We start from the raw sequence: 25,891 nt of genomic DNA, 5'->3' as shown, positions 1-25,891 counted from the left end.
TGCCTGTTTCATCACAGCTAGCCTGGTCTTTAATTTTACCTCACCTCTTCTGAATAGGTAAAGTCTTTTCCAGATTACCTTTAATAGCTACTGTTTCCTATTTTCATCTTCCTTTTGTCCCCTCCCTGTCCAAGGCCATCATGGAACTTGGAATGTGAAGATGTGAGTCTTTGCTCAGCTTCCCCAAACCGGGATGAAAATTATTTTTAGGATGAATCTCTGAGTCACAGGGGGAGGAGGGAAAGAACCATTTTAATCTCTTCCTTTCCCCTCCTTCATAACCTGCTGTACAGCTAAATCATTTTAAAATTTTGTCTTTTTCCCTCTTCTCCAACAATCATTTGCCTTTTATTTCTTCCTTTGGAAACAGTATCTATCAATCTTCATCAGAAGCTTCTAAAAATGGGGGCGCCTGGGTGGCACAGCGGTTAAGCGTCTGCCTTCGGCTCAGGGCGTGATCCCGGCGTTACGGGATCGAGCCCCACGTCAGGCTCTTCCACTATGAGCCTGCTTCTTCCTCTCCCACTCCCCCTGCTTGTGTTCCCTCTCTCGCTGGCTGTCTCTATCTCTGTCGAATAAATAAATAAAATCTTTAAAAAAAAAAAAAAAAAGAAGCTTCTAAAAATGGAAGACATTTGTCTTTGCTGAATGGACCACAGGCTAAATTAAAGGAGATTGCCTTAAGCTACTTTCATGTAAGTAAATTTATTTATTGTAATACTGATTGTTGGGATCTGAGAGGTTGGATACAGTTACTCCTCATGCCCTCTTCACTGTTCCCTCTGCTGAACCTCCGCTGGGCTTTGCCTTCTGTCTCTCCTAGCCTCAGAGCAGGAGAAGGCATTCTCGCTTTCTGTGGGGAGGTGCAGGCAGAGATCGTGCTCTGGCCGTCCACCTTTGCAGCAACAGGCTTGAGCACGTCTCCTGCTTCCCTATTTGACCACATTCCTTTGAGAGACAAATAAGCATGGAAACAGTGAACATTGCACTTTTTAAAAAGTTTCTACCAATTTACACAATAAACAATGGGGAAAAAATCTCAGCCAACTGAGTTACCAAGAAAGTGGGGAGAAAGTCCTATCTTGGATAAAAGTAGGCACTTGAAGAATATCTGTGGAATGAATTGAACGAAAGAAGAGAGAACTTCAGGAAACCATGTTTTAACCAGGCAAGCTTCTGGATGAAAATATTAATAACACCCCTTACTTATGCGGTTGTTCAGCATTTTCAGAGTGCTTTCATGCACATTATTTCAGGTGATCCTGGGAACAATCCTGGAGGGAGGTGAGGCGGGTATTACTGATACGTTTAAAAAAAAACAACAAGATTCGATGATTTGCCTGAAGCTAGCAACTAATAATTGGCGGAACTGGGGCCGGTACTCAGGTCTGCTTTCTACTGTTGGTGCCTGGACACCAGACGGATTCTTCAGATTTCAGAGTGGAGCCCTCAGGGATTACTGCTGGGGGACTTGTCATATTTAAAACTTGCAGGGACTGCTTGGAAGTAGGCTCATATAAAAAAAGTCGCTGGGCTGAGATGTCCTTAGGCTCTCCAGAGTAGTAAATACCAAGCAGAAGGATCTAAATTGAAGAAAAGACCAATTGCACAAAGCTATGTGAGTGGACAAAAGCATGGCAAATGAGTTTCATTCTGTACTAATTTTGGACAATGTATTTAGGGTTGTTAGTCTGAAGCACACTTAAAAGAAGATGAGTTTGGAGCTATGTTTTTTTTTTTAAAGATTTTATTTATTTATTCGACAAAGAGACAGCCAGCGAGAGAGGGAACACAGCAGGAGGAGTGGGAGAGGAAGAAGCAGGCTCATAGCGGAGGAGCCCAATGTGGGGCTCGATCCCAGAACGCCAGGATCACGCCCTGAGCCGAAGGCAGACGCCTAACCGCTGCGCCACCCAGGCGCCCCTGGGGCTATGTTTTATTTCAAGAAAGAGAACCGTGAGGGGCCCCTGGCTGGCTCCGTTGGTAGAGCTTGCAACTCCTGATCTCAGGGATCATAAGTTTGAGCCCACACTGGGCGTGGAGCTTACTTAAAAAAAGAGAGAGAGAGAAACAGAACCATAAGTTATTGTTGACTGTTGCTTAAAGGCATCTAAAATGCTAGGTCTTGTTGCTAAGAATGTGGAAAATAAAACTGAAAGCATGGTTTTATCTTACATTCGACAAAATGATAATGAAGCTATACCCGGAATCATGCACCGAATTCTGCCCCAAAACTTTAAAAAAAAAAGAGCCTAGTAGATACATGAGGTCATCGTAAAGGGCCACGAAAATAATCAGATAGCGTTCCAAGAAGACAGTTGCTTAAAAAAAAAAAGAAGTCTTAAGTGGATATTTGGAGAACATCCTTACCTTTCTGAAGTTTATGTCATAGAGAGCAACTAGAATATTCAAAAACACTTCATTTTCTACAAACATTTATTGAGAGAACATGATATTCAGGCATTAGCTCAACATTCGAGTTTACAATGAATAAAACACAGAAGTTCATAACCATTGTCAGAGAATACCGGACTGGCTGGATCTTTAGTCCGGATGAGCACAGCTTTTCTTGTGTTCTTAGTGCATTGACATTCGGTTTGGGTACTCAGTCTCTTGGGTCTGGTAGGCGTGTGCTGGTTCCCGAGACCAATCACCCCTGGTGAACCTGCAGTCAAGTTGTTTGAGCTACAAATCTGCAGGATTGGACTCTTCATACGTGGAGAGGAGAAAGTGAAGTTATTACTTTCATTCATTCATTCATTCATTCATTCATTCATTCTTAGCATGCTGTCTGTGAGCAGGGGGAGGGGCTGAGGGAGAGGGAGCGAGAGAATCTTAAGCAGACGTGGAGCCCTATCTCACGACCCTGAGATCATGACCTGAGCCAAATTAAGAGTCAGAGGCTTAACTGACTGAGCCACTCAGGCGCCCTATGAAGTTATTACTTTTAATAACCTTCTTGTTAATGTTTAGTTGTTTACGTAAGTCTTACAGACACCATCCTCCTCTGTGGTTAGCATTTCTGAGCTAGGAAAGGTACAGACAGCCCCTGCAAGATCAAGATATGTTCCCAAAAGTCGACTTCTAACTTGGTTGTTTGAAACTGAAAATGCATTTTCCCCAGAGAAACAATGTGACACACCAGGGTCAGGCTCTCAGGCCCCTCTTAGGAGCCCATTAGCACATATGCAGCTCTACCAGAGGATGAGAACTGTGTGACCACAACATTGTTTCTATGAGGAAAATGTGCGCCAGCAGCGGAAGAAGGTCTTCCTTCCTCCCTCACTTCCTACCTCCATGAGTAATGAAGCCACTGTGTTTACTACAGGAAATGCAGCTCCTAGTGTGGGTGGCTGGGCACTGTGGCGGCCTTGCATGCTTTACCCACTGGCCAGAGATAGTCTCTCACCTCTCCTGCCCTAAGCCTGTCAGTGAGGGGAGTGGGGGGAAAGGTGGGAAGTCTTTCCGCAACTCACCTTTTTCAGACTAGGGATTCTTTTGAGGGGTTCAAAGCCATAATTCCTGGGGCCTCTTGTTCAAAAAGAAAAAAAAATGCAGCTAAAAGTACTAAAACAGAAAGCTTTTTTCCTTTCTTCTGGTCTCTCTCTCTCTCCACTTGTCCTGGTGTTTTTAATTTAGATAGACAGTTTATTACAACTATATAATATCATTCCAAGTAAGGAAATATTTTGTTACTAGCCTGAGTTTCATAGTTAATTTTTCTATTGTACAACGCCAGTTTGAAATACGAGAGCATTTACCTCCTATGTTAAATCACCAAAATGACACAATTTCTGTTCTGTGGTTCATACATGCGTATGCATTTTCTTCTTACTAGAGCAGTGGGAACACTGCAGAAAACGAACTTAACCATTACTATTTCACTTCGTGATACACACACATTCCACCAACACTGCCTACCTTTACCACACTGAGGAATAAGAAAGGACTGAAAGGAAACAAATGTTTTCAGCGTAGGTCGTTGGCTAATACAGGGAAGGAACACAAGAAAGAAAGGGTATGATAGGGTTCCTCAGTCTTTTGTGTTTCTTAGAATGCCATTGCCTTCTTCCTGCGTTCAAAGCAAGTTCTGGTTTCAGTGGAAAGCATGGCCTTTCAGAGCTATCAGCACCCCCACTTACTCAGCTGTAGGCATAGCACACCTTGTACTTACTTGCTTGGTTTCGCTGAGCTCCAGCACATTGTGGGTCTACCAGAGCTCTGTGCTCTTGGGGCACCGAGAACGCTATATGTGAATGGGGCGGCAAGGAACAGCGGTCTTGCATATCGTGTCTTCTCTTGCCCAGATGCCTGCTCCATTATCTCACCAACTGCACTACAAAGCATGAGTTCAAAGATAAAATTGTTAGGAATTCCAAGGTGGCAGCAATAGAGTATTAAACCAAGCATGGGGTCTTTCTTTTTTTTTTTTTAAGATTTTATTTATTTATTCGACAGAGATAGAGACAGCCAGCGAGAGAGGGAACACAAGCAGGGGGAGTGGGAGAGGAAGAAGCAGGCTCACAGCGGAGGAGCCTGATGTGGGGCTCGATCCCATAATGCCAGGATCACGCCCTGAGCCGAAGGCAGACGCTTAACCGCTGTGCCACCCAGGCGCCCCGCATGGGGTCTTTCTGAATGTGGGGTTCTGTATAATGCCCTGGGTATGGGAAGGGTGGGGGAGGGGGGAGGAGGCCTGTGGCAGCCTAGGGTGGGCATTCACCAAGATAGAGCTACCCAGGGTGGGCAGATGCATCTTAGGCCTCCTGAGGGCCTGGGCATTTTCCTTTCAGGACACCACACCTAGGGTATTGTTAGACACCGTAACGGCTTCAGTCAAGACCCCAGGGGTGGGCACTGACCTCTAAGGATGATGACATTTTTGGGAAAGGGTATTCCAGTAGTGGCAACGACCAGTTGGCAAAATATTAGTCAAACAGAAGCTGAGAGACAGGACTGTGGAAGGCAGACCTACTAAACCATATTATAAACTAGTTGATAACTTGAGTACTAAGAATGATCAATGTAAACAAATCTTCCACACAAGATTACTTAGAGTTACAGATAGTGATTCCCTTCTTCCCCAAGTGACAGATAGCTCGTCTATTTTGGAGTGCAAAAGGGAAGAGAATGACCTTGTAGAGTGGAAGCTGCGTTGTTCCCACAGTTCAAAATATTCATCACTCCCTGTGGATGGGCTGAAGGACATCATGTCTATTCTTTCCTTTTATTTACAGTAGTCACGTGGCACAAGCCTGGATTGTTCTCAAAATTACTCCAATAGGTATTTCCCAGTACATTTGTTTAGTTACATAACCATTATTCCAGAAGTGTACAGATCCTTGTTTCAGAAGGCAATTTTATTACACAGAAAGCCTGGCTTTGTCTACAAAATTTAAGTAGCTTACTGCAGCTTTTCTACAAAATCCCATGTATCATAGCCTGAGAGAATGATAAAATGTTTATGAAGTCTTTACCTGGAACAGGCTATTTGGTGGGAACTTGATAAATGACACTATTACCATCCTCCTGAGGGGAAAGCTCTTTGTTGTCCCACCAAGTGAAATGGGGGGTCTCTGGTTTTCATTTATAGGGGTCTCCCACTGCAAAAGAGCATTCAACGGATCTGCCTCTTGATGAACTTTACATTCAGCTTCAATTGATTTTGACTGAAAACATTCTCCATAATTTTTTTAAACTGAAATCTATTTATTTATTTGAAAAAGAGAGAGTGCGTGCATGTGCAGGGGTGGGGGGAGGGGCAGAGGGAGAGAATCTTTAAGCAGACTCCCTGCTGAGCACAAAGACAGATGCGGTGCTTGAGCTCATGAACCATGAGATCGTGACCTGAGCCGAAACCAAAAGCTAGATGCTTAACCCACTGAGCCACCCAGGTGCCCCCCCTTCATATTTTTTTTTTTTTAAGATTTTATTTATTTGACAGAGACAGAGACAGCCAGCGAGAGAGGGAACACAAGCAGGGGGAGTGGGAGAGGAAGAAGCAGGCTCACAGCAGAGGAGCCTGATGTGGGGCTCGATCCCAGAACGCCGGGATCACGCCCTGAGCTGAAGGCAGACGCTTAACCGCTGTGCCACCCAGGCGCCCCCATATTTTTTTTTTAAGATTTATTTATTTTAGAGAGACAGAGAGAGAGTGCACGTGTGTGCGTGTGCACAGGGGAAGGGGCAGAAGGAGAGACTCTCAAGCAGACTCCCTGCTGAGCGTGGAGCCCCCTGCAGGGCCTGAACCCACCACCCAGGAGACGAAGACCTGAGCCAAAACCAAGAGTTGGCCTCTTAACAGAGCCACTCGGGTACCCGCCCTTCATAATTTTAACTACAGTCAATTCACAGATTCACAGATTCTGTGTGCAAGTTTGACTGCTTGTTTCAATTTATTTGTCCCAAAGAGTCTGCAGATGTCAATCCATTAAGAACACAAGAAAAGCAAAATCAATAGTCAGCATTTTCACAGTCGTTTGCTGACATGCACAGAGTGGTGAAAAATTTGTTGTCCTATGTGTATGTTCCCACTGAGGTTGAACGAGGCAGTACTCTGCCTTCTTGTTTCAACTCACATGCTAGAAACAAAGGTCTTTTCCATGGTCTATTTAGTGCCATGTTTTTTTGCCCTTTTTTCTTCTTTGTTGGTGATTTAGCTATTTAAAATGGCCTCCAAGCATAATATTGATGTGGTGGGTAGCGTCCCTAAGTGTAAGAGAGAAAAGGTGTGATATGTCTTCCAGAGAAAATATGTTACATAACCTTCATTTAGCATGAGTTACAGTGCTTTTGGTCAAGGGTTAAATATTAATGAGAATCAGCCCTATATATTAAATTAGGTGTCTTTAAACATAAACACACATAAAACAAAATTATATATTGACCGGTTGACAAAAATGTTGTGACCAGAGGCTTGCAGGAAACTAATCCTGTATTTCCCCTAGGAGCAACGGCTCAGCAGTCACTAATTCAGTGTTCTTGGTGACTTTATGGAACAAAGCTACCATGAACAAAGATTCAACTGTACCTGGCAATGAATTTCTTCAGCGGAAAGTTATTTTATTTATAAATCAAATGACAATGTGTTCTTTTAGAAACCAAGTCTAAGAGAGCAATCATTTTAAATGAAGAGTATAAACATAGACACATAGAAGCTTTACATTAGAGAAGATCTTGGATGTTCTCACCTCTCTGCGGGCCCCACCTCCCCCCATCAATTCCTTTTATAGCATCCCTGACAGGTGGCCATTGTTTTCTGATTGAATGCTTCCAGTGACGAGGATGAAGCTCACTTCACCAGAAGTCCTGTCCACTGTGGCTCAGTTCCAATATTCAAAACTGTCCTTTCTTATGCTAAGCCAAGATTTTCCTCTTGGAAATTGCCCGCCTGATGGTTTCGATCTGAACTCCAGAGCAACATGGAATAAATCAACTCTCTCCTCTGCGTAAGAACCCTTTATCAGATCTCTTTTCTGCAGGTGAAAGTAGACCCAATTCCTTCATCTTTTCTTCAGAGGACAAGATTTACACACTTTTCCTGGATGTCTCTTCCGAATGAATCCTAATTTGTTACGTGTGGTAGCTCTTTTTATGTGATATCTACATTTGAACACCTAAGTTCAGAAATCCAGAGCTCAATAGCACAGGTCTGGTACCCCTGTAACTTGAATGCTGTTTTACTTTAACACCGTTTACATTGTTAGATTTTTAGGGGTTGCTCACACTGCACGAGTATCTGTAACTTACTGTATACAGTATCAGGTCAAGCTGAATCTCCCAAATCCTGGCCCTTTTCAAATGATTTTTTTAAAAAAGATTTTGTTTATTTGAGAGAGGAGAGTGAGTGAGTGAGCACGACCAGGGTGGAGGGGGTAGGGGCATAGGGAGAATCAGACTCCCTGCTGAGTAGGGAGCCCAATGTGGGACTCCATCCCAGGGCCCTGAGATCATGACCTGAGCCAAAGTCAGATGTATAACCAACTCAGCTACCCATGCGCCCCAGGAAGTGGTGTTTCTTTGTAATGATTTACTTGAAAACAATCCATGACTCCTATTAACGGTTACATTTTCCCAACACACTGTGTTCAATGATTTATACCGTAAAATTTCCAGGGACTGGCATCAAGCTTAGTGGTCTGTATTTTCAAAATCTGTTTTTCCCTCCACCTTGCAAATCATGATATTGGCAAGTATCTTAATAGGAAGATAGTAATCAAAAGAAAAAGATAAAACGAGTAGCTAATGTGGGAATTTAAAGCCAAACAGGTGAATTGGGAGCTACTGGGTGACTCCAGACTCACCCGTCACTCATCTGAGCATTCACCCAGACCAGGTGATTCTGCCCCAATAATATCACTTGTATTGTCATCTCCTTTCTGTGCCCAGTAGAGACACATTCTCTCCCTTTCTTTTTCTCTCATGCTTAAACCAGACTTTGGATTGGATTTTCCATCCCTGTGACAGAATTCTGACTTACTCAGGAAAGGGTGGCTCTTAGAGGACATGAGTATTGTTATCAGATTAAGGATGCAGGGCAAAAAAAATAATGGATTCTCCTACCCTCTCCCTGTCTCCAGTTTCTTGTCTAACCTACCCTTCCCATATATGCCAGAATCGTCTGTCTAAAACACTAGTTGTATCATCTAAGTGCGTCTCCAAATACTTCCTCTAGCATAAATCCAAAAGTGTTTGCATAAAATCAAGGACTTCTCAGTCTGGGGCGCCTGGGTAGCGCAGTCGTTAAGCATCTGCCTTCGGCTCAGGGCGTGATCCCGGCGTTCCGGGATCGAGTCCCACATCGGGCTCCTCGGCTGAGAGCCTGCTTCTTCCTCTCCCACTCCCCCTGCTTGTGTTCCCTCTCTCGCTGGCTGTCTCTCTGTCACATAAATAAATAAAATCTTTAAAAAAAGAAAAAAAAGAAAAAAAAAAAGGACTTCTCAGTCTGGTGCTAACTTGTCTTCATTCCCCAAGGCCTGTCAGATTTCTTCCATTTCCAAAGTGTGCCCTGCACACTCAAGCCTTTGTACATTTTTAAAATTTTTTATTATTTATTATTTTTATTTTTTAAAAGATTTTATTTATTTATTTGAGAGAGAGAGAGACAGTCAGCAAGAAAGGGAACACAAGCAGGGGGAGTGGGAGAGGAAGAAGCAGGCTTCCCAGTGGAGCAGGGAGCCTGACACGGGCCTCGATCCCCGGACTCTGGGATCACGCCCTGAGCCAAAGGCAGATGCTTAACGACTGAGCCACCCAGGTACCCCCTTTGTACATTTTTTTTTTTAATAGGCTCATGCCTAGCGTGGAGCCCAATGTGGGGCTTGTACTCACAACCCTGAGATCAAGACCTGAGCTGAGATAGTCAGATGCTTAACTGAGCCCACCCAAGTGCCCTGCCATTGTATGTTCTGCTCTCTCATTCAGAAATCTTTTTCCTGATGCTTCCTGATGGAATCAAGCCCAGCTCAGATATTTTCTCTTCCTGTTGAATCTTTCCTGATGTTCTCATTAATTGTTCCTTCCAATAAGAGCAGGTAATTTGCATTTCTGCTCTGGAAGCACTCATCTCATGCTGCTTTATGGTGTACTTACTTGATCCTCTCCTGCATTACTCCACTACAATAGTGGCTTTCAGACTCTTTTAACAATTGCACAGTTTGTAGCAATAATGGGCGATAAGTAGAAATACATTTCACATTGTTATCCAATCGGCACATTTATATATACCTTATTTCATCAAGTTTAAGAAATGTGTATGTTAATATTTCTGAAATCAGGATATAGCAATAGAGTATCACATTCTGATAAGAAATTTTGTTTCCTTTTTTGTTGTTGTTTTCCCTTTCAAACAATAGTACATGAAGTAATGGTGTGCCATAATTTATGACATTTCAGACTTGTCGAAATATAGTACATAATGGAAACAAAAGTTTCATAAAACCATACTTACCCTTTATTGCGGGCAATGCTCTCTAGTTTTTTGCTCTATTTCCTTAAGAAAAAAAATGCTGGTCATAATCCACCAAAATCACTCACTACTTACTACTGGATCATCACCTGCAGTTTGAAAAACTGAGAACTGAAACTATTTACTGCCATACAATAGGATTAAGAACTAAGACCGACTACAGTAACAGGACTTTACAACTCCACCGTTTGCATAAACATGACTTGAATTCCAAGAAATTCTTGCCCAAGAAGATGAAGTTGCAAATAACTTAATTGCAGTTTCAGGAACTTCCTCAAAGTCTATTTATCTGAACAATAGACCACTGACTGACATGGCCTTCATCAGGATAAAAAGCCTGCTCCTCGACACAATTACTCTTGGGTTTATCAAACAACTGTTTACTCTTCTAGGCTTGCTTCAAAACTCTCCCCTCCCTGTAATCATCCTAAATGATTATATCACAAATGTAGTCCAATCGCAATCACGCTTTCATTGAAAGACTTGTCTTAAACCAGATGCCCTGAATCTTGTAACTATTCTACACTTGACCTCCCTCTTTGAGATGCTACTAAGACTCTGTCAACACACTGGTATCACTTGCTGTTGTAAGCAATAAACTTAGCTTTGTCTAATCAACAGGTTCTTTCGGTGGTCTTTGCTGGAAGTCAGGAGCTGACACTACATTATAAGCTCTAAAGGGAAAATGCAGTATTTATTTTCCTCCTGCCTCCTCCTGGTGATGAAACATTGATGGACAAGGAAGGAAAGGTGTCTCAGGAATCTGAGAGTATCCTATTGCAGGGGCAGTAGGGATTTATAGTAGTCACAGGTAAGGAGCTCTTGTTGCAGAAAGGATGCAACCACAAATTAGAAATCCTGCGGTTGGACCAGGCCTTCCCTTTCTCTTGGTTTTATCTGCTCACCATCTCCTCTTCACACCTAGTACTCAGATGGTATTATTTAAATATAAAAAATAGGAAATATTCAAGTTCCATCCCAACCAAGTAACTTCAAGCTACTATGTGATCTTTAAAGTGGTTATTTGCCTCAAGCTTGAGGATGTGCCTAATAATGGATAAGGGACTGCCAAACGTTTGGTTCGCATCAGAAATGATTAAGTCATTGAAAAAAACATGCTGACCCGCGTCTCTAATTTCATAAATACCTACATAAATTTCCCATAAACACTGGAAAGGCTCCTTGGACCCAATAAGCCATGGTAAATAAAAAAAGTCTATTCTCCTCCAAGTGCTCCCAAGAAGACACCAATCCGCATTTCCCACTACATCTCACAGTACACCCCTTCCCAAATTCTACGACTCAGGCCTAGTCCCAGCTCAGCATCGAGCCAGGTGCTCTCCTCCTTCCTGTTCTCGCTCTCACAGGTCCCTCCCCTCTCCCCCTCGCCTCCTCCGGTTATACTGGGCTCCTTCTGATCCAGCTGAAAGGTCACCAGTGGCGACCTCACTTAGAAGCCTTCCTCCGTATCCTCAGGCAGAATTAATGACCTTCTTAGCATTTGGCTCTAACAACGGTTTGCCTGGTACTTCGGCTGTTGCCTTCCAGCCAATCCATCTTCAGGCCCAGCCTTTCGTGTTCCCGGCCCATCCCTGGGCACATGGACGAAGGTTCATTCCTCTTGGATCGCCCAGTGGCTTGCGAGTCTTACGTGCGCTGTAAACACCCTCCCCCTCCAAGGAGTTTGCTCACTTTGAGCTGTAGGGATGGGGTAAAGGCAGAGCTAGGAGGGCCCATCAGCCCACCTCTCCGCCAGCCCCCGGCCCAGCCCACCGCCGGCGACTGACGAGACCGCGTGCCTCTCCCGCCGCCCCCGCAGCGCGCGGAGCCCAGTCACCAGCTGGGGAACCGGCGATACAGCCGTGGGCGAGGACCTGGGGCCGCCGTGGGTGAGGGCCATGGACGCGAGGGCGTGGCTCACAGGACCCCCTCTCCCTCGCCCTTTCTCGCGGGTCGGGGTTACATGGCGGCGACTGCGGCAAAGCGAGAGCCTCGGAGACGCCGCTGCCGCCAGCACAGCCGGAGACCTGAGCCGACACTGGGGGCTGTCCGCGGGCCCCGCACTCCCTCGATGAGCCGGAGAAGTCCCGTGAGTGTGTGTGTGTACGTGTGCGGGGCGCGCCGGCAGGGCGGCTCGGGAGGGCGCCGCGGCGGGCCCGGCGGCGGCAGCGGAGCCGGCTCCCTCCTCCATTGTGTGTGACCCTCCGGCGGCCGCCGCTCAACAAAGGCGCTTTTGTTCCGTCTCCGGCCCGCCCGTCCGCCGGCCCGCCCGCTCGGGCCTGGCCGGCGCGTCCCCGCGCGGGCTGGCGGGCGGCGGGCCGGGTCGCGTGGGGCCGGCGGGGCGCCGGCGCGCCCCTCCGGCACGCCCCTCGCCGGCCGCCGGGCCGGGCCGCGCCCGCCAGCCCCCGGGCCCCGCCGCTCGGCTGCGGCACAGCCCCCCGCGCCGGGCTCCACGGGTTCGAAGCCCGCCCCGGCCGGCGGGCGGCGGGCTAGGGGCGGCGGCCGGGAGGGGCGGCCCGGGGAGCGTGAGGTGGCGCGAAAGTCTCGCCTTCCTGGCACGCTGCCTTCGAAATGCTCCCGCGTCTCCTCCCCCATCCCACTCCGGTGACTCGGCCTCAGCTGACTCCGGCCGGGCAAAGTCTCCAGTGGACTCGGCGAATTGCGTAGCGCGCACCACTCAACCCGGCTGGTCTCAGAGCCCCGAAGTCCTGTGCCCAAGTTTTGAGTTCTAGCCGTAAATGAGGTACAGAAAACTTGTCTGGGTCGGAATTCCTAATTTCTTTCCTCCCCCCGCCCTCCCCACCCTGCTGCAGCCTTTCCTTAGCTGCGTTCGGGACGTTGAGCGTTGGTCTGTGAAAGTACCCAAATGGAAACTTGTTTTGTCAGTTCACTGAAAAGGGCCTCTTCACTTCGCTGTGCGTTTTCATCTGACTTGGTGAGGTGCGTGGAAAAGTAAAGGGCTTTTGGCCGCCTTTTGTTCCTTGGCTTAGTAAGACTCAGCGGGCTCAGGTGTTATGTGGGAGCTCTGTGAAGCAGGATCTTTTTGCTTCCTTCCCTGTTTTATTTTCTCTTTTCTCGCTCATTGGCAAAGGTCCAGTGAAGTGGTGGAATTAGAAGCCTTACTGCATTTGCAGCAAAATTCCTGTTGTTTTCTTCAATGCTAAAAATGCTCTTAAGAGTCAGTATGCAACTTTTTTTTTTTTTAACGATATAAGATGATTTGTCAAGGGAAAAAATTAACGGGGACAGAATGGAGCGCAAACAGCTTCCGAGTAATTTTCTAATTGCTTGATTCTTCTAGCCTTGTTATTTTTTAAGGTTCTGATTGGATATTCTCTCTCTCTTCAACCTTGGGAAACTGAGGTGGAAACAGTAATTTGACTAGGAGAACGTAGGGTCCAGTCCAAACAGGGCCTGGCCCTGAAAAGGAACTACCTCTAGAGTTTCTTCTTAGAGATGTCAGATTTTAATGTTTGAAAAATAATCTTGAATTGGATGGAAGAATCTCTAACATCTCTAACGAGTAGTTCAAACACGTTTATGAAGGGCTTGCTTCCTATGTGCCAAGGGGTGTAAAGTCCTTTCACATATATATATATGTTACATCACTTAGAATTGCCTGGTGAAACTTGTAAAAATTGCTTATTGGTGTTCTAAATTCAGTAATTGTAGTCATCTAGGAAATATGCCAGATTTGAGCAGGACATGTTTTATTATTTAGATATTACTGTTCAGGAAAAAGAAAACCTCTGGGAAACGGAGAGTTGTTTATAAAAACCTTTATATATGACCATATTTTGGAGTTAGGTTCTTACAAAGGAGGATTAAATGTAGTGTTTGGCTACTGTTTGTGATTAAGAAAGAATCTAAAGAAGATTGATTTGAAGTTGGGTTAATTTTGTAATAGAAACAGCACATGTTCTAATGACAAGTGTTAATACTAAATGTGTTGCAGTGTGTTTGCATAAGTTCATTTAAACATCGTGAGAATTCATAACTGACAAAATAGTGAGGTTTGCTGACTCAGGGTACATTGTTGAAGGGGATGGGGTCTGGTAGGAGGAAGCCTAGAAGTGCTGCAAGTTTTGAGTTGGGTGATGACTCATACTGCCCACGGACTGCTACGTGGCCCTTTTTTTTATACACTGTATTTTTTTAAATGATAGGGCTAAAATGTTTCTGTCCACATTATAATTCTCTCAAGAGGAGCCACAGTTTCTCTGAGAGTAATGGCTTCTTAAATTGCATTGTAAAAGGAGGTCAGATATCCTACAGGTGGAATTCTATAACATTTGTTGAGAGGGAAAAAAAGGTAAAATTAATTGCTGCAATTAAATGTTTGATACTAGCAGTTCTTCCTTTATTATTGGGAAAGATTTGTTACAGATTATTTATAAAAGAATTTTATGGTGTGAGTAGAAATTAGCCTTATGTTCTCATTGGTAATGTAAAAGTTATCTTTATAATATCTACAGATTAGTTTAAGTGTTGTAAAGGTGCAGAAGTACTAATTGGATATAACTCTGAACACAAGCATTTCACCCCGACAGAACTATACAATAGTGCTTTCTCCCGATCTATATGAATTTTCTGTATGAATTTATGATATATAAAAGTTTTCTGTTTTAATAAAGACAACTTGAAGTAGGTATTGTTATAGGCACTTTTCCATTAGTCTTTTTTTTTTTTTTAAGATTTTTAAAATTTTTTATTTTTAAGTTATCTCTACACCCATCATGGGGCTCGAACCTACAACCCTGAGATCAAGAGTCACATGTTCCACTGACTGAGCCAGCCAGGTGCCCCCATCAGTCTTTTTTAAAGATAAGCAGAATGTAGGGTTCCAAATTTAGGACCTACACTGAAATTTGGTAATAAGATATTTTGACTGATTTTTAAAAGCCATCATTTAGCAGGTTGGCCTAAAATAAGATTGAGGGAGAAAATCAGATTGAGGATAGCGATTTGTTTTAAGAGTGAGAAGAAAAAAACTCCCTGTCCCTTAGGTTTCCTTTGTATACTGTTTATCTTCTCAGAGTGATTTATTTGAAGAGTTTTGTAGGTAGTAAGGTGTATTGTTAATGTGAATTAAATCTTTGGAAAGATTTTGGAAGAGTCTGACATGATCTGTATAGAAGAACTTTAATGAAGCTTAATTTAAACTTTAAAATATGTTTCCTATTAAAGGACATATAAAAATACAAATATAAAAAAGTGTTGTAGACTTCCAAAACATCCTGTCACCTAGGAGTTGAACATATGTTTCCAGGGGCCTTTTTTTTTTTTTTTTTTTTTTAGGATTTTATTTATTTATTGGAGAGTGTGGAGGTGGGGGAAGCACGGAGGGAGAGTAAGAGGGTGAAGCGGACTCCCTGCTGAGCAGAGAGCCTGTAATGGGATTTGATCCCCAGACCTTGGGATCATGACATGAGCCAAAGGCAGATGCTTAACCAACTGAGCCACTCAGGCGCCCTCCAGTTTTTTGTTTGTTTTTTAAGAGTATAAATAAGTACCTGTCATGCATAATTCAGAATTTATGAACAAACTGGATATGTTAGCCTGTCTCCTTTCGATGAGGTACTGTCTTATGAAACGGCGAGCCACACCACTGCTGTCCATTTCATTGTTTGCATTGCCCATTTGAACTGTGTATGACACTAGGGCCCCCGTTAAAATAGAAAGATGTCCCAAAGGTAAGTTCCTTGTGGCATTGTTGGCTGCCCCGTGTCAGCTCCTTCAGCCTGTTAGGCGGACTGTTACATTACTCTGTAGCCTGTTTAGTGGTATGGAGATTTTTGTCAGTTTTATTGCTCAGAGCCCTGACTGAAAGTTTACAAAAACAAAACAACAATAATATTATTGTAGTTAATGGCTCTTCATGTGGAGCTGATGCTTTTAAGGTAACAGTAGTGCAGGCTGAGTCGAGCATCATTTTTTTTCTTCCATGAGCTGTGTATTTAGAAAATACAGTGCACCCCTCTGGTGGGTCTTAATGGTGTGTCTTTCATACACGTCAGTCTTTTAAGTCCTGTTCTGAAAAGTTGTACAGAGATTGAATGTTTATATGGCAAATCACATTTTTCAATTGATTTTCATTTAAATTTAGTATGTCTTTTCATGGAAAAAAATGGTAGCACAAATAATTGTTTGTTAGAATCCACGCGTTTACTTCAGGGAAGAAACTTCCTCTGCAGAAAGTGAAATCTCTGCATTTCATTCTGTACAAACTATAAAATGTTAGTGTTTACAGGGGGGTCATGGCCATTATCTTGCCCCAGGTACTTGACAGTTGAGGAAACTGAGGCCCAGAGAGAGCTAAGATCTTAGTACTCAAAGTGTGATTGCTGGACCAGCAGTATTAACATCACCTAAGAATTTGTTAGTGCAGATTTCTTGACTTCATCCCAAGACCTACTGAATTAGAATCTACATTTTCACAGGATTCTCGGGTGATTCAAATGCACATTCATTTCTAGAAGTACTGTTAAATGATGCATACATAGTTGCTTAGCTGGTTAGTGACCGATTTGGAAAACTCAGTTCTTCTGAGTTACTCCATTTATTGGCTCTCCTGAAAAAAGTCAGAGGGAAAATTGAAGATATAATTAATCAACATTCAATAGAATTTTCTGTGATGATGAAGTGATCTATTCTTTGTTGTCCACTGAAGTAGCCAACTAGCCACACACGACTGTTGAGCACTTACTGGTGGCTAGTGCATCTGAGGAACTGAATTTTTAATTTAATTTTAATTATTTTTAAATAGCTGCACGTAGCAAGTGACTACCGTATTGGACGGCTCAGAGCTAGATGATTTGTATCGACACTAAATTTAAAACAATCTAAGCTGTAATTTAAAAACTGATTAGGCTCAGTTTAATAATTGCCTCCTTCATTTACAGATTGGACAAACAGTCAGTTTCTAACTGCCTACTTTTTCAATATACCCAGATACGATTTTTTTTGCCCAGATATGATTTTAATAGTTATTATAAAGCACTGCCAATTTTCTGATTGATACTCTTGTATTCAGTGAAGTAGATAATCTAAGTTGCAAGAATGTGTGTTTTCCTGTTTGTCTTAATAAAGGTATTTTCACTTGGATTTAAAAAAAAGTTAAAAAGAGTTGTTAAATAAATGTTCCTTAATTATCTTGCAGATAGCATGGAGAGGACAGTTTTTACGTCTGGCCACTACTTCCAGGTTCGTTGGTACTTGTTAGCTGCCAGATTGATCTGCCATTTTTTTATATTATTTCCAGGTGTAGAAACATTGGTTCTTAACCTCCCACCTTAGCTAGTGGTAAGAATCTAAACCTAAAGTAAATCACACTGGCCCGTGTCCAAATCTTGACATTTACTATGTAGGTGATTTTAGTGAAGTTGCTTTACTTCTCAGAGCATCAGTACTCTTGTTTGTAAAATAAGACTTATAAGGTACGAGTTCTGAGTAGCAGAAGTAATTTGTCACTTAGAAAATGCCTGGCTCTGAATGCATGCTCAGTAGATATAAACGACCTTCCCCAAGCCCTCCTGCTGAGCTTTATAGCCTTCTATAATTTAGTCTTATGCATGAGATTTCAACCAGGCTTGATATACTCTGATTTTAAATTTTATCGGCTCCCACCAGTTGCTGTAACTTCATGCTTTGCTTCACTCATGTTTATCCCTTGTAGATTCTGCCGCTTGTGTTTTGGGTTCCTTCTCTTGACTCCTTAAGAAGTCTTGCTTGCATCATGAATTTTTCCCTTTCTATTGGGTTGTCTTTATCAGTATACAAATGTGCTCTGAACTCTACTGTCCAATCTGGTAGCCGCTGGCCACTTGTGGCTATTTATTTATTTTTTAAAAAGATTTTGTTTATTTGAGAGAGAGTGAGTACACAAGAGGGGGGAAGGTCCGAGGGAGAAGCAGACTCCCCGCTGAGCAGGGATTCCCCACGTGGGGCTAGATCCTGGGACTCCGGGATCATGACCTGAGCCTAAGGCAGACGGATGCTTAATCAACTGAACCAGCGAGGCGCCCGAGATATAGCTATTTAAATAAAAATTTATTTAGAAAAAAATTAGTTTCTCAGCCCTGCTCACCACATTTCATTCATTCAGTAATTGGCTACCATATTGAACAGTATGGATATAGAACTCTGTTACAAACCCTCTCGGATTCCATTTTCTCTTCTAGCTGTTTTCTTAGTTTCTCATTTCTTTGATCATCTTTCAAGCAGATTTTCAAGAGTTGTCTTTGTGTGTTCTCTCCACTTTGCTCCTCAACCTTTTCCAGACTGAATTCTGTTAAACCATCTTACCACTTGAAATTGCTCTCATCAAGATACCAGCGACTTTGACCAAATCCATCTTACAGGATCTTGTAACAGCTTTCAGTATAGTTGACCACTGTTTTCCGCATATTCGCCCGCTTTTCTTAGCTTATGAGACATATTCTTGTTTTTCTCCTACCTCACACCTTGTCGTAAGTTTTCACAGGTTTCTGTTGTCTACTTGCCTCCATGTATTGGCATATCCCAGAGGTTAGTTCCTGCCCTCCCCCCCTTTCTAAATTCTTCCCCCCTGTGGTCTCATTCAGTTTATTAAGTACTATCTACATGTGGGTAATTCTCAGATTTACGTTTAGACTTCTCACCTGAGCTCCAGACACATTATCAAATTACGTGCTTGATGTTACCACTCAGTTATCTAAAATAGACACTATATGAATAGGCTTAATGTATCCAAAATAGAACTCTTTCCCATATCATTCTCCCAGTTTTCCCCATCTCAGTAATTGGCATTTAAGGAGTTAGCCTTAAGTCCTCTTCCCTTTATCCTCCATGTCTAATCCATCACCAAATTCTCTTGGTCTCCAGTAAATTAGTGTTAATTTCCTGATTTTGATGATTAAATTTTGGTTATGCAGAAGAATGTCCTGTCTGTAGGAAATAGACTCTCAAAAAGGTGAGGGAGTGTGTACTGGTCAATAAAAAAAAATTCATTATTATTTGAGAGAAGGTCTTGGGCTTTGGTTTACAATCTGAGAATTCAGATCATGGCTCTCTCACTGATGTTTGACGTTGAATGCATTATTTAAATTCTCTGAAATAAAGATCATAAAACCCATTTTACAGTGTAGTTAGGATTTAGTATAAGGGTGTATGTCCAGTACAATGCTTCTCACATAATACATTCTTAATCAAGCTTGCTATTTTTTTATATTCTTTGAAAATTCAGATATTAAAAATTCTGTTCTTACATCCAGCGCCTTTATTATATAAACAAATCTTTTTTTCATTAATTGCTTTTATAATAGTTCATAATGTGGGATAAATATGTACCAAACATATTGATATCCTCCAGTTTGAACTTTGGGACCATATTCCATAGTATAATTTTTTACTGTCTTAAAAGTGTATACATTTGAAGCAGAAAGTACAGCCCCTCAGGCGCCTGGGTGGCACAGCGGTTAAGCGTCTGCCTTCGGCTCAGGGCGTGATCCCGGCGTTATGGGATCGAGCCCCACATCAGGCTCCTCCACTATGAGCCTGCTTCTTCCTCTTCCACTCCCCCTGCTTGTGTTCCCTCTCTTGCTGGCTGTCTCTATCTCTGTCGAATAAATAAATAAAATCTTAAAAAAAAAAAAAAAGAAAGAAAGTACAGCCCCTCAAAGTTATTTCAGTTAAAATATTTATGTTTAGGATGCCTGGGTGGCTCAGTTAAGCGTTGGCCTTCAGCTCAGGTCATGATCACAGGGTCCTGGGATCGAGTCCCACATCGGAGTCCTTGCTCAGCAGGGAGCCTGCTTCTCCTCCTTCCTGCTGCTCTTCCTGCTTGTACTCGCTTTCTCTTTCTGGCAATAAATAAAATCTTTAAAAAAATAAAATATGTTTATCTTGATGAACATGGTTAATTTCCATTTCCTTTGGAACTACCCATGAGTCTGTCATGGTACTATGATTGATTTAAAAGTACACAAAAACTGCTTGCAGTTGGTAATTTATTTAGTTTTCTTTTTATTCTTCCTTTTACTCTCCATTGATGGGCATGTTATTAAGTAAACATAATGACCAAAGAGGAAGAAGGTGTTTAAAGATGACCCATGAACCTTTCACTGGTTATCATAGTCTTTTTAAAATAATCTAAACTACTCCACCAGTACTGTAAACCTTATGATCTCATGATTCAGTTCACCCCCTTCCAACCCCTTTGTGCTCTTGTCTTATATTTTATTTCTACATTTGCTGTAAACCTCACAATACATTATTGTTTTGCTTTAAATATTAATCAGTAGTCTCTTAAAGACATTTAAACATGTAGACAGGGGGTGGTTGGGTGGCTCAGTCAGTTAAGCATCCGCCTTCAGCTCAGGTCATGATCCCAGGGTCTTGGGATGGAGCCCTGGGTCAGGCTCCCTGCTCCACGGGGAGTCTGTTTCTCCCTCTGCCTCTGCGCCTCCCCCTGCTCCTGTATGTGTACGCCCTCTCAAATAAATAAAGTCTTAAAAAAAATGTAGATAAGTTTTCTTTTTGTTTTTAAAGACCTTTTATAATTTCTAATTATTTATATCTTCTGGAGATTTTGTTCCTTTATGCAGGTTCCATTTGTTGTCATTTTCCTTCAGTGTAAGGACTTTTAGCATTTCTTTAGCAAAAGTCTGAGGTGATGTAGGAAAGATGTTAAGGTTCAAAGCCGACGGCCAAGAAGGAATTCTTGAGACGTCTTTGGTGCAAAAAGGTGATTTTATTAAAGCACGGGGACAGGACCCATGGGCAGAAAGAGCTGCACTGGGGTCATGAAGAGTGGCCTATTATATACTTTCAAGTTAGGGGTTTAGGGATTAGCGTAAATCTCTAAGGAATTTGGAAGCAAGGTTTCCAGGACCTTGAAGGGGCTACCTATTGTTAGGAAAAGGTCATTTATTACTTTCTAATAAAACCTTAGTCGTGAGACCCTTCAGATGTATATCAGTGGGGGAGGGTTTAGACATAAAGGAAGTTTCCAAAATTCCTTGGGGGGGGGGTTGAGCTAGGATTGCCTTTTGCCCTTAGCAAAGTGTCAGCATCGAGGCAGTTGAGTCCCTAGAGGAATGTCACCCTGCCTGTTTCAAGGACTTGTCAATGGGCTGTGGGTAGTAAGGAAATTTAAATTTTTCTTCTGCCTTTGTTTCCCACATCATGAGGGAGACCCAATTCTTTTCACTTTTGTCTCTTTGAAAATGTCTTTATTTCATCTTCATTTCATCTTCATTTCCCTAAGTACAAAATTCTGGGTTGATATTTCTCTTTTTTGGCTCTTGAAAAATGACGTTCTATTCTCTTCTGGCTTGCATCGTTTCTAGTGATAAATCAGCCATCACTCCTATTGTACTTCCCTAGTATATAGTTAACTCTCTTTTACCGGGTTGCTTTTAAGAGTTGCTCTCCCCACCCCCACCACCCCATTTTCAAAGTTTGACTATGATATACCTAGGTATGGGTTTCTTTGTATTCATCCTGCTTGCAGTTCATTGAATACTTGGGTCTGTGAGTAGGTGTCTTTCATCAGTTATGGAAAATTCTGTTTTGTTTTGTTATTTATTTATTTTTTTCAAAGATTTTGTCAGATAGAGAGTGCACACACACAAGCAGGGGGAGCAGCAGGCAGAGGAGGAAGCAGACTCCCTGCTAAGCAAGGAGCCTGATGTGGGACTTGATCCCAGGACACTGGGATCATGACCTGAGCCCAAGGTAGATGCTTAACTGACTGAGCCACCCAGGTGTCCTTGTTTTATTTTTTAAAGATTTACTTATTTTAGAGAAAGAGAGAACAGGAGCCAGGAAGGGCAAAGGGAGAGGGAAAGAGGATCTTAAGCAGACTCTGGGCTAAGCGTGGAGCCAGACATGGCGCTCGATCTCACAACCCTGAGATCATGACCTGAGCTGAAACCAAGAATCAGACACTTAACCAGCTGTGCCACCCAGACATCCCCAGTTTTGGAAAGTTTTTTCTATTATCTCTTTATATACTTCTATACCATCAGCTTTTTGAACCTGTTCAGCTTAGCTACCAGGTCTTTGGACTGCTTGGACATTCTCTTTGCTTTCTAATACCACTTCAGGTTTTCCTTACTTCATGTTTGTGCCCTGTTTATTTGCCTTAGGAAGAATGTCTGCCTTGTACTCAGAATGCATTGGAGGGGTTTATCTCCTGCTTCCTGGCTTGTCCCCACCTTCAGAGAAGATGCCTCGGTTGTGGTGGAAGCCTGTATGCTTCGTGAGATTCTCTCTCAGCATTCCCACCTTGCGCTCAGACTTTTGCTCTCAGTGAGGACCTGTGGGGAAGAGTTGGCAGGTGGAACTTACAACTGGGCCTCCTCTGGATTCTAATCTGTTAGTTGCAACCACATACAGCTATTAAAAGTTGGTTATAAATTTGGCTGGTTTCTTGTCAACTCTGTTAGTGGAAAATACCTTGCTTTGCCACTTGCCAGGAATGAGAATAGCCATGGTCTCTTTTTCATGAAGGCCTTAATATTTTCTAATATTTAGTTTAGATTTCTTGGCATCTTTAGCTTTCCTGATGGGTTTTTCAAAAACTACAATATTATAGCTTATCCAGCGCATCATGATATAGGGTGTGAGTAATGGTGTCTTGTAATTTTTCTGCATTCTAATCAGAATCCTGAATTATTTAAATCCTGAAATTATAAAACTTTAGAGCTGGAAGAGGCCACAGCAGTCACGTAGTTTAGCTGCGTCGTTTACCTGATGACGAACTGAGGCCTAGAAATGGGAACTGCTTTGATTATAAGCTAATTTAGCCACGGATCCCGGACTCGATGTCAGATCTCTCTAACTCGTTTTTTTCCCTTTTTTAGTATGGTCTTAGTGAAACCGGAGCAGAATTTTTCAATGGTGCCAAACTTTAGTGCGAATCTGATCAGAAACTTACACTTTTTTATCTTGTAAGCTTTGTTCAGCCTTGGAGAAAATGAGAAACAAAGGAGGAAGGGTATTCCGGGAAAGTTATATGCTGTTCTGATTCATTTTTTAAAAATTGGGTACTCTCTAATCAAGCATCAAGCATGATGAGAGTCCAGAAGTATTTCGTATGGACGGCCTTGCATGTTGTGGCCTTCTTCATACCCTCACTAGGGTTCGCTGAAAAACGACAGCAGTTACATTTGGTGTGCAGTCTGGAAAGCTGTGGTGCTAAATGCCATAGAGCCTGCTGGGATGAACTGAAGAATAATCAGAATAATGTCAAGGTCTCATGTATCTTCATGATACCTACTTGGTATCACATGGGCTGATGGGACTTTTTATAGAATCCTGCTTGTCTGCTAATATAAAACACTATTTCAGTGGCATAATTCCTTCTTACTACCTCAACAAAATAAAACAGGAGCTATAACAAAGTTGAAGTTTTCTTCTTTTTCTTCAGTCTGAGTGAGTTGAAATCATTGCTTTCTTCATGTGTTGACAAACCTATGTGTTTACCATAGGGTGAAGCTCCTGGGGGGAATTCCTGGAAAGGAGAAAGTACCATATCTAGGAGTCATCACTGATGTTCCCCATGGTGGGTCAGAGTGTGATCAGATTCTGAAAAAATTGAGGGTAGAGCTTGGCTTCTCCAAAATGTTCTACTGTCAAATAAAATATGCTGTTTATATTAATTCACTCGGTACAGTTTGTAAAGTGCCTGCTAAGTACCCAGGTGCTATGCTCAGAAAGTGTTAGTAAAGCGACTGAGTTTCAAACCTTTTGTTTTATTTTTTATTTTTTTAAAGATTTATTTATTTGAGAGACAGAGTAGGGGGAGGGGTGGAGGGAGAGAAACTCAAGCAGACTCCATGATGAGTATGGAGCCCGACATGGGGCTTAAGCCCACGACACTGAGATCGTGATCTGAGCTGAAATCAAGAGTCAGACACACTCAACCGACGGAGCCACCCAGGCACCCCTCAGACCTTTTATTTTAAAATAGAACAACATACAGCAAAGTGGAGGGAGGGGGAAATGGTAAGGTGATGCCCTGGGAAATGGCACCCTGGAAGAATAGAGGCATCTGAAGAATAGAGATTAGACTAGACGGGGGAAGGATGGCCTAAGACAAGGGAAGGAGAATAGTATTAGAAAAGAGAGGAGGAAGAAATGTTAGTGGAACAGGGAGGAATCTACTACAATGATCTGGGAGTTTGTGCTTATGAGGTCAGAGTGATTTTTTTTTTTTTAACCTATGTTGACCCCTGCTATACCTTTATGCCTAAAACAATGTCTGGCATATGGTAAACACTCAGTAGGGTTTGGTAGACTAAAAATGTAATGGATGGATGGCAGAATTGAAGCTGTTTTAGTCAAAGCTGTTCAGAACATCTGGGTTCTCTGCTTCTAAGACCATGTTGGTATTGCATTTTCCTACTCCCTTGAAGCAGGTGTGACCATGTAATCTGCCATGGTCAGTAAAATGTGAGCATTTTCAAATGTGTCATTTGTGGATGAAGCTTTAGACCAATGAGATATTCCCACTTCTAGCACATTGAGTGGTAATGGGCAGAGCTGGTAGGTAGTTAAGACAACTTGGATGACAGCTACGTTGGATTCGTTGCATTAGCAAGACTTAAAACTTCTGTTGTAAGTCAGTGAGATGTTGGGGGTTATTTGTTAACTGTACACTTTTCTAACCTATCCTGAATGCTACAGAAATTTATATTAATTGTCGTCTGGTTGGAATCCTCAGATGGCCAAAGATACTTGAAGAAGGAGGCTGTCCACATGTCTCATGTTTATATATATTTGCTCCAGTGTTTCCTTAACATGAGTTAGGAGAGGAGTCTTAGAAATGAGGGCTCAGGCAGGAGAAAGATAGGAGAGGAGATGAAGGGTTATAATTATTTTAAAATTTCCAGCCATAAGTATATAGAGAGGATTGTGTTTGTTTAATGTTTAGTATATAGAAATTTGAATCATGTATCTCCCAGTCTGGGCATACCACCATAATAAGTGCTTGGGAACAAACGACCAGTCAAATGAAAGACTTGTACTGGGGTTTCACAGATGATAGACTGAGAATTGGAAGGGTCCTTAGAGATTTTTTGACCAATTTATCTGGTCTGTGGAGTTCTTATATTCTAATATAGATTCGTGAGAAGAAATAGCAACCAGAGATGGGCATCAGAGTAAACATAATGACTTTATTTTGTAATGGCTTTCTAAATAGTCAAAGGCAAATGCAAGTCCGTAATGTTAAAGTGTATTTAGGCAAAGGTTTAGACAATTTAAGAACAGAAGTCGGAAGTAGAAGAGTTTTTTAAAAATATTGGGTACTTTATTAGAAGCCAAGTAATTCTCTTTGACTTCATAAGTTTGCTCCATAGCACACACTGGTTACTGATAGCAGGTGCAAGGCCTGTTAGGCTTTGGTGTTTTAGTTTTAAGGTCCTCCCCCCGCCCCCCAGATGACTAAGATCATTCATTGACATTAGTCTACACCATGATCCTCCTTGAGGTCCAGATCCTGAGAGGGATCTACCTCTAAGGGCTACGTTACATCAGCCAAGGGCCTTGTCGAGAATGCCTGTGAATAAGCAGTTAAGCTGTAGCCTTTGGCCTTCTCTGCCTTAGAAACATAGTAGATTTGATGAGAGCTTGAGATACGATCTTAGGGAAGGATGAATTTGCTATAACAACACCTCTCTGTGCCAGGGTTAAGAGATAGTCCTATGTGAATTTAAGTAGAGCTCAACCTTGCCCTTCTCTCCAAAAGCAACTGGATTTTGGCTGAGGAGATGTGAGGCTGGCTGGATTCCAGTTAACTCAAGTTACTCGCTTGACCCTGGAGAAGAGCAAAATAGGCAAGAGCCATTGAGGAGGAGGGAGGCTTGCCATTGAGGAGGAGGGAGGTGGAGAGCTTTCAGTGCTTGTGATCAGGCCAGGTGACCCATGTCAACATTTGCC

The 25,891-nt window shown here is 42.6% G+C and overlaps 1 protein-coding gene and 1 long non-coding RNA gene across 7 annotated transcripts in view; one reads left to right on the top strand and one right to left on the bottom strand.

Annotated features, from left to right (window-relative positions):
- Window positions 1–2,402: 2,402 nt before the first annotated feature.
- LOC121100237 lies at window positions 2,403–10,108 on the bottom strand. Its single transcript, XR_005831993.1, has 3 exons — window positions 9,950–10,108; window positions 4,175–4,336; window positions 2,403–2,708 (listed from the first exon to the last, which is right to left on the bottom strand). It is a non-coding gene; the product is annotated as an uncharacterized LOC121100237 (long non-coding RNA).
- A 1,795-nt stretch (window positions 10,109–11,903) lies between these two features.
- Window positions 11,904–25,891, top strand: part of MAPK6 (mitogen-activated protein kinase 6) — a 38,438-nt gene continuing 24,450 nt past the window's right edge. For 2 of the 6 annotated variants that reach the window (XM_040620629.1, XM_040620633.1), the window contains exon 1: window positions 11,904–12,056. The gene's annotated coding sequence lies outside the window, so the exon portion shown is untranslated. Of the gene's footprint in view, window positions 12,057–12,530; window positions 12,711–12,780; window positions 12,908–17,126; window positions 17,171–25,891 lie in introns of those variants that run through there. The other 4 variants (XM_040620630.1, XM_040620632.1, XM_040620631.1 and 1 more) reach the window with 4 other exon arrangements.

Source organism: Ursus maritimus, unplaced genomic scaffold (genome assembly GCF_017311325.1).
Source record: "Ursus maritimus isolate PB19 unplaced genomic scaffold, ASM1731132v1 scaffold_35, whole genome shotgun sequence".
Taxonomy (NCBI): Eukaryota; Metazoa; Chordata; class Mammalia; order Carnivora; family Ursidae; genus Ursus; species Ursus maritimus.
The sequence above is the reverse complement of the archived record's forward strand: the minus strand, read 5'-3'. Positions and strand labels throughout refer to the sequence as shown.